The sequence below is a fragment of the Trachypithecus francoisi genome, unplaced genomic scaffold, assembly GCF_009764315.1.
Source record: "Trachypithecus francoisi isolate TF-2019V2 unplaced genomic scaffold, Tfra_2.0 Lachesis_group15, whole genome shotgun sequence".
In the NCBI taxonomy this organism is placed as follows: Eukaryota; Metazoa; Chordata; class Mammalia; order Primates; family Cercopithecidae; genus Trachypithecus; species Trachypithecus francoisi.
In genome coordinates, this window is record NW_022681460.1 from 111,895,687 (window position 1) to 111,907,760 (window position 12,074).

Consider the following 12,074-nt stretch of genomic DNA (forward strand, 5'->3'; position numbering starts at 1 on the left):
ATGGAGAACATCCTGGCTAACAAGGTGAAACTACGTCTCTACTAAAAATACAAAAAATTATCTGGGCATGGTGGCAGGCGCCTGTAGTCCCAGCTACTTGGAGGTTGACGCAGGAGAATGGCGTGAACCCGGGAGGCAGAGATTGCATTGAGTCCAGATAGCGCCACTGCACTCCAGCCTGGGCGACCGAGCGAGACTCGACAGAGTCTCAAAAAGTAAGCAGAAAGGCTCCTCTGGGACTCGAATCCAGGAACTCCGGTACCTTAAAGGAGAATCATACCCTTAGACCAACGAGCCACGGTAGTAAGAGATTTACTTTTCTTTGGGGCAGTGGTGGAGTACTTGGAGCAATACAGCTGAAGCCGGTGAAAGCAAAGTGAGAGAAGACTGGGATTGCAGACTTGCTGGAAAGGGGTAAATTCAACAGCGGGTGGGCCAGCGCCCGCGCACCTCCCGCACCGCACAAAGTGGGGAGAGGCCCCTGCGCCCCTCATACCCATCCTGTGGCCCCTCCGTTCTCACCCACCCCCGTCCCTCTGCCTCCGGCTGGCAACCAGCCAATCCCGGTGCTGCCTTTGGTCACTTCACGGACAATCCTCGCTGCTGCGTGCGCGCGGGGACCAAAATTCAATGATGGAGGAGATACCATCACAGAGCGCGATGTGGCACCTAGCAGTGTTCATTAAACGCTGGCTGTTTCCAGAACTCCAAGGTAGCAAGGAAGAAAACAAGTCGCCCAACGTGGGGCTCGAACCCACGACCCTGAGATTAAGAGTCTCATGCTCTACCGACTGAGCTAGCCGGGCTCCCTTAAGAATACTTTATGTCTAGTAAATGGCGGGGTTGCATGAGAATAGTAGAAACTAAGTGACATAATGAATCAGCCCCAGAAACCAGGGCGACTGGGGGTCCCCCACAACAGTTTCAGTTCCGCACCGATGCCCCCGCTGGTGTAAGACTTCGCTCACCACTCTGTGATCTCCCATAAATGGGGATGACCCGCCAGAGGCTCTTTCCACACCGCCCCGGCATAAATCTGTATTCTTTGCCGTCCGCTGAAATGTCCTCCTTTCAGAAAGAGAAAAAACATACCCACACTGCATGCACCTGAAAGAGTCAATGACAACCTCTTTTTTGAGGCCACTCGAATTACAGGAACAGGAGAGTTCTGCTGTGTGTACGGCAAATGAACCCATCCTCAGAGGTGCAGACAAAATGCCTGAAGCTCACTTGGAGCTCGCAGAAGCCCCCGCAGGTGCCGCTCCGCCCTGTAACCTGCTGTGAGGTGCATCTAGCTGTTCTATTTCCATTACTGTGTGCTTTTATATCTAGAACTATTTGGTTCTTTTTTCAAACTAGAAGGTTGAAAGGAGAGCATTTTACATAGGTCCTGTTGTCAAAGATATTTTATTTATTGCCTTTCATAAGGATAATTGTATTACAATCTTCCTAATACTCTGCATCTAAAATGTTTGCAATTTTGCTTCTGTTGCCTACTGTTGATGATGTTGTTCAGTTGTTCATGATACCTTGTTTTGCTTGCCTTTTTTTTTTTTTTTTTTTAGATAGAGTCTCACCTTCTCACCCAGCAGGCTGGAGTGCACTGGCGCCATTTCGGCTCACTGCAACCTCTGTCTCCGGGGTTCAAGCGATTCTCCTGCCTCAACCTCCCTAGCAGCTGGGGTTACAGGCGCCCGCCACCATGCTGGACTAATTTTTTTTTTTTTTTTTTTTTTTTTTTTGAGACGGAGTCTTGCTCTGCCACCCAGGCTGGAGTGCAGTGGCCGGATCTCAGCTCACTGCAAGCTCCGCCTCCCGGGTTTACGCCATCCTCCTGCCTCAGCCTCCCGAGTAGCTGGGACTACAGGCGCCCGCCTCGTCGCCCGGCTAGTTTTTTGTATTTTTAAGTAGAGACAGGGTTTCACCGTATTAGCCAGGATGGTCTCGATCTCCTGACCTCGTGATCCGCCCGTCTCGGCCTCCCAAAGTGCTGGGATTACAGGCTTGAGCCACCGCGCCCGGCACTTTTTGTATTTTTAGTAGAGACAGGGTTTTATTGTGTTGACCAGGATGGTCTCAAACTCCTGACATCAGGTGATTCACCCGCCTCAGCCTCCCAAAGTGCTGGGATTACAGGCATGGACCACCGCATCTGGCCTCCTTGTGCTGGGTCCATTTTCCTTGCAAATTTCTTTGATTCTTGGTTGAGAGCATGTTCTCAAATCCAGCGTCCCAAACAAAAATGAAGTCCCTGCCAATAGAATCTGTCCTCAGAGTAGATCAGAGGAGGCCCCAGTCCTGGTGGTGCTGGGACTCAGGACCAGGTACCCGGGCTCCAGGGTTCAGTCCGTACTCCTTCCAAAACTAGGACACGGGAGCAGAGCAGCCCCAGGAGGCTACACGCAGGTGAGGAGTGATGGGACATGCGGAGGGAGAGGCCTCTGGACCCCAGATACAAACGCCCATATCCCATCTCCTCTGCTTAAGTGTCCGGCTCCCTCTCTCGTTAAGACTGTGACTGAGCCGGGCGCGGTGGCTCAAGCCTGTAATCCCAGCACTTTGGGAGGCCGAGACGGGCGGATCGCGAGGTCAGGAGATCGAGACCATCCTGGCTAACACGGTGAAACCCCGTCTCTACTAAAAATACAAAAACTAGCCGGGCGAGATGGCGGGCGCCTGTAGTCCCAGCTACTCGGGAGGCTGAGGCTGGAGAATGGCGTAAACCCGGGAGGGGGAGCTTGCAGTGAGCTGAGATCCGGCCACTGCACTCCAGTCCGGGCAACAGAGCAAGACTCCGCCTCAAAAAAAAAAAAAAAAAAAAAAAAAGACTGTGACTGCTAGAGCCAGGGATAGTGGGTGGGAGTCCCAGACTGGACCTTTTAAGGCGTCTGACTGTGAAGATTCGGCTCTTATTGTATATAGGGACTTGTCTCTTCTTCGGTGCCTTGAGTTTGCACTGACAGAAGTAACAAAAAAACAAAACAAAACAAAAAACCACCAAAAACCAAACAAAGGACAAAAAGTAGCTTGTCAAAAGGGCTCTGGCAACACTGGTGACAGAATTCTAGATGAATTTTAAGAAGAGGTAGTGGGATAGTAGGCGGCGTCAACATAGCTTAAGACCTTTGTACAAATTACCTTTGAAGGGCGTCCATGTCTAGCGCTGAGGTCTGTAGGCCGAGCCGAATCTAAAAAAGAGCAGGAAACGACTTTTCACCTGGACCAAAAGCCGGGCTCCTCCGGGATTTGAACCCGGGACCTCTCGCACCCTTAAGCGAGAATCATACCCCTAGACCAACGACCCACGCAACTTACACTTTAAGGTTATCTTTGTGGGCGTGCTAGCATTCTGGGGGCGGCAGGGGCGGACACAGCAGGACCCCGGTGAGTAGACTCTTATTTCAGACCCGCCTGGAAAGGGTAATTTCAAGGGTGGATGGACGTGGCGGGAGCCCAGAGCCCCAGCCCCTCCTCCGCACCGCACAAAACGGGGAGCAACCCTAGCGCTCCGACAATCCGGGAGCTCCCTGGATCCTCGCCCGCCGCCGCCACTAGGCCCTGGGCTGGGGATTAGGCGTCTGCGCGCAGAGCAGTGAGGAGCTTCAGCTTCCGCAGGACATGGGAACCTCCCGATAGCAGGCAGCGGCTGCGCTGAGGGTCTGCGAGCCGCGATCACTGGATACCCGCCTTGGAAGCGCTGCAGTCCCTCAGCGTGGCACCAGTGGGTGTTCAATAAAGGCCTGCCGAGTGCACGAGGCACCAGCCATGCAGCGGCCATTGAAAATAATATGCTAGGCCGGGCGCGGTGGCTCAAGCCTGTAATCCCAGTACTTTGGGAGGCCGAGACGGGCGGATCACGAGGTCAGGAGATCAAGACCATCCTGGCTAATACGGTGAAACCCCGTCTCTACTAAAAAAATACAAAAAACTAGCCGGGCGAGGTGGCGGGCGCCTGTAGTCCCAGCTACTCTGGAGGCTGAGGCAGGAGAACGGCGTGAACCCGGGAGGCGGAGCTTGTAGTGAGCTGAGATCTGGCCACTGCACTCCAGCCTGGGCGGCAGAGTGAGACTCTGTCTCAAAAAAAAAAAAAAAAAAAAAGAAAAAGAAAAAGAAAATAATATGCTAAGAATAGATAAGGCTCAAGGACAGTATCTCTAGCTAGTTGCACTTTCAATGAACTCCAGTAGTCAAGGACAGTATCTCTAGTTGAAATTTTAATGAACTCTAGTAGGCGCCAAGAAGGCAGACAAAATAAGAAAGAACTTAGAGACAAGGAACTAAGCAGAAGGTTATATCTGGGTGCAGAAAGTTTGTTTTGCATTGTGTTATTTTTGCTGACGTGGGATTTATGGAGTACAAATAAAGTGAGGCGGAGGCTCTAGGTGCGGCGGCCATGTTCTCTGTTTGTCTTTGTCTCTTGTGCCTGTTCATTCTCCACCACCCCCGGCAGGGTCCCCAATACAGCCACAAGGCCCCCTACCTCGCCGCACCCTTCGCTTCTCCGGCTCCGGTCCCCCCTTCTCCCCAGGGAAGCCAAAACCCAGAAAGCGAACTTCTCATGTGGGCCTCCAACCCTAAAGGCTGACGCTGAGAGTCTGTTTGCTCCACCGACTGAACCAGCCCCGCAGCGCCCGCCTGGCCTCAAGCTCCCAGGATGTCTGAGCCCTCGGAGAAGACGGCTTAGGCCACCATCCACACTGCGCACCACGGGCGATTCAGCGATCCGCCCCCTTGCCCTTCACTGGGGGGAGCTGGCGGAACCTCCTGTTCCCAGGACGTGAGGAGGAGGAAGAATGAAGCCCGTGGGGCAGCAGGCGTTGGGCGTCGGTTCCGAGGCACCCTTTACTGTCGCTCTGCCCTGTCCTGTATCCAGATTTCACCTGATTCTCGAGAATCCGGCAGATCTGGGCTAAAAGGGGCTCCCCGTCCCCTCCAGATCCAAGCTGAGAATTTCTTGGCACTCAGTGGGAAGGCCCCGGGGTCTGGGCATGGAGACAGAGGCCGAGACCCCCACGCCGCCAGGGCCCACTGAAGTGCTGCTTGCGGATGCCCGGTCTTCCCCTCCTCCCTCCTCTCACTCACTCCCCTCCATTCTCCCCCGCTTCCCGTGTTCTCCCCTTCTCCGAATAAACTGAAATTTTAAGCGGAGTAGGGCTCACCTGGGACTTGAGCCGCCATACTCTCGAATCCTAGAAAAAATTTATGCCCCTGGAGCGACTAATGAGCCCGGTGCATTCTTCCTTATTCTAAATAACCTCCTTATAAATAACTTCCTCCTGCTGCCCGGGGTCGTCTCCTTTAACAGCGGTTGCAGCAGTTGGCCGCGCTGGATCCCATTTCAGCAAGTGGAGCGATTCAGGCCCCTCCGTCTGCATCCCGGGACCCCGGAAGGTCTCCACTGAGGCCCTGCCAACAGGAGCCTACCTCCGCCTTCCTAGTCTCACGTCCTTGCTGAAAATGCGAAAAGGGAGAAAAGAAAAGGAAAAAGGGGCTCGTTGGGGATTTGAACCCAGGACCTCTCGCACCTAAAGCGAGAATCATAACCCTAAACCAACGAGCCACCGGCTTCTCGTTTTTTGTTTTTGTTTTATTGGTGGGAGATATGTCTTTCCGCCCCTGACGCGGAGCAAGACGCTCTCCATCGGCACAGTAGCTCAGTCTTTAGCGCGCGCACCTGCGAATCTGGACTTATGGGTTCGTGGCCACCCTCAGATTTCCGAGGCAGGTTTTACTCCTGCTGGATAAACCAACAAGGTTACCCGCTGAGATTACGAACTGGTGGTTTAAATGTCATGCTGATATGAAATACAGGTGCATTTGCCTATTACTAAGGTAAAAGGATTTCCAGGCAGAATAGTGATGTCAGAAATCACAAAGGAAATGTACAGATTTTACCCAAGTTTTTAAAATGGCAAATGACAATCCAAAGAAAATACAATCTAAATTACAAGCTAAGGGCTTATTACTGGGTTACGCAGTTTTCAAATCCTTTACAAAATATATAGGCTTTTTTTGAGACGGAGTCTCGCTCTGTCGCCCAGGCTGGAGTGCCGTGGCGCGATCTCGGCTCACTGCAAGCTCCCCCTCCCAGGTTCTCGACATTCTCCTGCCTCAGTCTCCTGAGTAGCTGGGACTACAGGTGCCTGCCACCGCGCCCGACTAATTTTTTGTATTTTTTTTTATTAGAGACGGGGTTTCGCCGTGTCAGCCAGGATGGTCTTGATCTCCTGACCTCGTGATCCGCCCTCCTCGGCCTCCCAAAGTGCTGGGATTACAGGCGTGAGCCACTGCACCCAGCAAATATATAGGCATATTTTAAAAAGACATTTAAGAAAAGAAAAGCAATGAAGATCTGTGACAGAAACGGCTTCGTCTTCCTTACCTGCGACTATGGAGCATAAACGCTGCTTGCCGCAGCTTGTCTGGCAGACAAGTGTAGCCCTGGGCTGGCCCTAAGGAGCATAGGTGGAAAACAACTGAGCCTTGAAGTGGGGAGACCCGAGAAAAAGAGATTGTCCTAGAGCTTGCATGGGAAGAGTTTCGGGACTCAGAAACTGGAAACACTGGATTTCTGTGACAAAGTTTCCCAAGCAGCAGTACATGGTGCAATGGGTGTGTCTGGAGGCTGGGGTGAGGAGTTAAAAACGGCAGCCCACTGCTTCAGTGACTTCCTTAAGACTCAAAAGAGGCCAGGGAGAACCCTGTCTACTCACCTGCAGGCATCTCTCCTGAGGTCCTACGGATTGCCTGCTCTGGAAGTCACAGAAAAGTGAAGGAGGCTGGGCGCGGTACCTCCTGCCTATAATCCCAGCACTTTGGGAGGCCAAGGCGAGTGGATCACTTGAATCCGGGAATTCGAAACCAGCGTGGCCAACATGCAAGACTGCTGTCTACTAAAAATACAAAAATCAGCCGGGTGTGGTGGCGTGGGCCTGTAGTCCCAGCTACTCAGGAGGCTGAGGCACTAGAATCGCTTGAACCCAGGAGGCGGAGGTTACAGTGAGTGGACACTGAGCCACTGCCCTTCAGCCTGACAGGGTAAGACCCTGTCTAAAAAAATTTTTTTTTAATTTAAAAAATTGAAAAAAAGAGGGAAACTAAGAACAGATTCCAAGATTCCAACTGCTCATTCTTGTCAGTTACTGAATAGGGACTGGACTCTGATGGTTTCCATGAGGTAACTCATACTGTTTTCTCTCTCTCTCTCTCTCTTTTATTTTTTGTGGAGTTTCGCTCTTTTTTGCCCAGGCTGGAGTGCAATGGTGTGATCTTGGCTCACCGCAACCTCTGCCTCCTGGGTTCAAGCAATTCTCCTGCCTCAGCCTCCTGAGTAGCTGGGATTACCGGCATGTGCCACCATGCCTGGCTAATTTTTGTATTTTTAGTAGAGACAGGGTTTCCCCATGTTGGTCAGGCTGGTCTTGAACTCCCAACCTCAGGTTATCCGCCTGCCTCGGCCTCCCAAAGTGCTGGGATTACAGGCATGAGCCATTGCACCCGGCCTCATGCTGTTTTCAACAGATGTACAAGGAGGACACCATTATCTTCATGTCTACAGATGACACAACTGGAGCCCTGGAAAGGTTAAGAAAGTAGTTCAAGTTCACACAGCCAGGAAGTGCCCTGGAAAGTCTGGCTACAGAACCACATGAATAGCTGTCTTTGCACACCAACAGGTAATTCACAGAAAAAGGAAAGCAAACACACACACACCCACAGAGACATGCACAGACGGCCAATAAACATGGAAAACCACTCACCTCACTAGTAAAGTTTCTTTCCCCACTTTCTGAACTGCCCACAGCATCAGTTCCATTCTAGGCCTTGTTTATCTCATAGCCTTACCACAGAAGCCAGTGGGGAATAGCTATATGTCTGAATTCTCCAATTTTAGCATATGCTTTGACTCAGTATATTGATAATTGAGATATACTACACAAACCATAAAATTCACTAAAATGTATAATTGAGCGGTTTTTATATATTCATGAAATTGTGCAACAGTCACCACTATCTAGTTCTAGAATGTTTTCATCATCCCAATTCAGTACCCATTAGCAATCCTCCCTGTTCCTCCCTCCTCCCATCTTCTGGCAACCACTAGTATGCTTTCTGTCTCCACGAATTTGCCTGTTCTCTACATTTCGTATAAATGGAATTATACCATAGTGGTCTTTCATGTCTGGCTTCTCTCACTTAACATAATGTACTCAAGGTTTATCCTTGTTGCGTATATCAGTAATTCATCCCTAATTATGACTGAATAATATTTAATATTATTGAATAATACTATATTAGTTTGCTAGAGTCGCCACAACAGTACCATAGACTGAGTGGATAAAATAACAGAAATTTATTTTCTCACTATTCTGGAGGCTGGAGTCTGAGACTAGGTATGGGCAGGGTTTGTTGGTGCAGAGGCCTCCTTCCTTGGCTTGGGGACAGCTGTCTTCTCCCTGAGCCTTCATGCCATCTTCCCTCTGTGTATGTCTCTATTCAAGATCCAAATTATTATTATTATTATTATTATTATTTTGAGACAAGGTTTGTTACCCAGGCTGGAGGACAGTGGTATGAACATGGCTTGCTGCAAGCCTCCACCTCTAGGGCTCAAGAGATCCTCCTACTTCAGCCTCCTAAGTAGCTGGGACTACGGGTGATTGTCACCACACTCGACTAACTTTTTTTTTTTTTTAAATGGAGTTTTGCTCTGTTGCCTAGGCTGGAGTGCAGTGGCACGATCTCAGCTCACTGCAACCTCCACCTCTTGGGTTCAAGCAATTCTCCTGCCTCAGTCTCCTGAGTAGCTGGGATTACAGGTGTTCGCCACTACGCCTGGCTGATTTCCATATTTTTGTAGAGATGGGGTTTCACCATATTGACCAGGCTGCTCTCGAACTCCTGACCTCAGGTTATCTGCCCGCCTCGGCCTCCCAAAGTGCTGGGATTACAGTAGTGAGCCACCCTGTCTGGTCGACGAATTTTTTAATTTTATTTATTTATTTATTTATTTATTTTATTTTATTTTTATTTTTTTGTAGGAGCGAGGTCTCACTATGTTGCCCAGTCTGGTCTCAAACTCGCACCTGTTTGAGGCCGCACTTTGGGAGGCCAAGGTGGATGGGTCACTTGAGGTCAGGAGTACAAGACCAGCCTGGCCAAGGTGTTGAGACCCCATCTGTACTAAAATTACAAAAATTAGCCGGGTGTGGTGGCATAGTCCTGTAGTCTCAGCTACTCGGGAGGCTGAGGCAGGAGAATTGCTTGAACCCAGGAGGCAGAGGTTGCGGTGAGCCGAGATTGTGCCACTGCACTCCAGCCTGGGCAACAAGAATGAAACTGTGCCTCAAAAAAAAAAAAAAAATCAAAAATCTATGAAGCCCAGTAATAAGCCCTTGATTTGTCATTCAGATTGTATTTTCTTTGGATCATCATTTGCCGTTTTAAAAACTTGGGTGAAATCTGTTCATTTCCTTTGTGATTTCTGACATCACTATTCTGCCTGGAAATCCTTTTACCTTAGTAATAAGCAAATGCACCTGTATTTCATATCAACACGACATTTAAACCACTAGCTCATAACCTCAGGGGGTAACCTTGTTGGTTTATCCAGCAGGAGTAAAGCCTACCTCGGAAATCTGAGGGTGGCCGCGAACCCACAAGTCCAGATTCGCAGGAGCGCGCGCTAAGGACTGAGCTATGGGGCGATGGAAAGAGTCTCACTCTGCGCCAAGGGCAGAAACACATGTCAAAAAAAAAAAAAAAAAAAAAAAATTAAAGCACGGCTCGTTGGTCTAGGGGTAAGATTCTCGCTTTGGGTGCGAGAGATCCCGGGTTCAAATCCCGGAGAGCCCTTTTTCCCTCTCTTTTTTCCCCTTTCGCATTTTCAGCAAGGACAGGAGACTAGGAAGGCGGAGGGAGGCTGCTGTTAGCAGAGCCTCAGTGGGGACCTCCCGGGGTCCCGGGACGCAGACGGACGGGCCTGAATCGCTCGCCTTGCAGTCTGTCCGTCACCCTGAAATGGGATCCAGCGCTGCCAACTGCGGTAACCGTGGTTAAAGGAGACGACCCGAGCAGCAGGAGGAGGTTATTTAGAATAAGGAAAAATGAGCCAGGCTCGTTTATTTACGGGCATAGATTTTCCGTAGGGTTCGAGGGTATGGCGGCTCCAGTCCCAGGTGAGCCCTACCCTAGCTAAAAATGCACGGTATTGCGGGGAGTAATATGTGTGGCGGGGTGCCAGTGGGAGGGGAGTGAGGGAGAGATGGAGGGGCGAAGGCCCGTACATCCACTGGCAGCACTTCAGTGTGCCCTGGGGGAGTGCGGGTCTCGGCTCCCGCCTCCACGCCCAGACCCCGAGGCCTTCCCACTGAGAGCCAGGAAATTCGAGGCTTGGATCCGGAGGGGATGGGGAGAGCCTTTCAGTCCAGATCTGCCGGATTCTCGGGCTCCGGGTGAAATTTGGACACAGAGAAGGACAGAATGACAGTAAAAGGTGCCCCGGAACCGACGCCTGGACGCGGCCTCTGCTGCCCCAAGGAGCCTCTGCTTCCCCACGTCCTGGTGACTGAAGGTTCCGCCAGTTCCCCAGTGAAGGGGAAGGAGGTACATCGCTGAGTCCGGCGGGCGCCGCGGGCCTAATGGAGCGAAGTGACGCTCAGTGTCAGCCTCTTGAATTGAGGTTCCAAGTGGGAAGCTCGCCTTCTGGGTTTTGGCTTCCCTCGGGGAGAAGGGAGGACCGGGGCGGGAGAAGCGTGGGGTGCGGCGAGGTAGCGGGCCTGGTGGCGGGTTCCTGGTGCAGTCGCCAGGCCTTTACTGACCACCCATCGGCACCACGCCGCCGGGCTGCAGCGTTTCCAAGGCGGGCTTCCAGTGGTCGCGGTTCGCGGACCCTCAGCGCAGCAGCTGCCGGCTCTTGAGGCGTTCCCATGTCCCGCCGGAGCTGGAGCTCCTCACTACGCGGCGTGACGCGCGGATCCCTAGCCCAGGGCTGAGTGGCGGAGGCGGGCGAGGGCCCGGGGGGTCCCGGATTGTGGGGGCACAGGGGATGTTCCCCATTTTGTGCGGCGCAGGGAGAAGCGGGAGCCCAGGGCTCCCTCTGTGTCCACCCGCGCTTGAACTTGTCTCTTTCAGACTTCAGGAAATCGGAGTCTCCTCCTAGCTCTGTTCTGCTGGGCCACGAGGATGCCACGAAGGCCACAGAGAGAAGCTGGAGTTAACAGAACGTGTGGCTCGTTGGTCTAGGGGTATGATTCTCGCTTAGGGTGCGAGAGGTCCCGGGTTCAAATCCCGGACGAGCCCAGTTTTTGGTCCAAAACATCGGTTCCTACCCTTTCCTACTTTAGATGAAGATCAGAGATCCAAACAACTCTGACAGGTCAAAGCAGTCCGAGTCCTTCGAAGTTAGTTTGTTTGCTTGTTTTGAGACGGTGTCTCTGTCCACCCAGCTGAAGTGCAGTGGTGCCATCTCACCTCACTGCAACCTCCGCCTCCTGGGTTCAAGCAATTCTCCTGCCTCAGTCTTCCAGGTAGCTGGGACTACAGACACGTGCCACCATGCCTGGCTAGTGTGTGTGTGTGTGGTGTGTGTGTGTGTGTGTGTGTGTGTGTGTGTGTGTTTAAGTAGAGACGGGGTTTCTCCATGTTGGCCAGGCTGGTCTCCAACTCCTTACCTCAGGTGATCAGCCCGCCTGGGCCTCCCAAAGTGCTAGGATTACAGGCGTGAGTCACCACGCCCAGACTTCGAAGATAATTTGTACAAAGATCTAAAGCTGTCTGACACCACCAGTGCCACATTTAAAATTTATTTGGAATTTTGTCACCAGTGTCGCCAGAGCCCTATCCACTGATAAGCTTATTTTGTTTTCTGCTTTTTTATTTTTATTTTTTGTGACACTACTTTCGTCAGTAGGAACTCACTCGAGGCACTGAAGAAGAGGTAAGTCCTCCCTATATACAGTAAGAACCGAGTCTTCACAGTCAGTTACCTTAAAAGGTCTACCCTGGGATTCCCACCCAGTGTCCCTGGCTCCGGTGGCTAGAGCCTTAACGAGAGAAAGCCGAGCACTTGAGCA

The 12,074-nt window shown here is 51.5% G+C and overlaps 5 non-coding genes across 5 annotated transcripts; 2 read left to right on the forward strand and 3 right to left on the reverse strand.

Moving 5' to 3' along the window:
* Positions 1-733: 733 nt before the first annotated feature.
* Positions 734-806, reverse strand: TRNAK-CUU. The gene has a single exon. It is a non-coding gene; the product is annotated as a tRNA-Lys (tRNA).
* A 2,425-nt stretch (positions 807-3,231) lies between these two features.
* On the reverse strand, positions 3,232-3,304 carry TRNAL-AAG. The gene has a single exon. It is a non-coding gene; the product is annotated as a tRNA-Leu (tRNA).
* A 2,184-nt stretch (positions 3,305-5,488) lies between these two features.
* TRNAL-UAG lies at positions 5,489-5,560 on the reverse strand. The gene has a single exon. It is a non-coding gene; the product is annotated as a tRNA-Leu (tRNA).
* Positions 5,561-9,783: 4,223 nt separating this feature from the next.
* TRNAP-UGG lies at positions 9,784-9,854 on the forward strand. The gene has a single exon. It is a non-coding gene; the product is annotated as a tRNA-Pro (tRNA).
* Positions 9,855-11,229: 1,375 nt separating this feature from the next.
* TRNAP-AGG lies at positions 11,230-11,301 on the forward strand. The gene has a single exon. It is a non-coding gene; the product is annotated as a tRNA-Pro (tRNA).
* Positions 11,302-12,074: the final 773 nt, after the last annotated feature.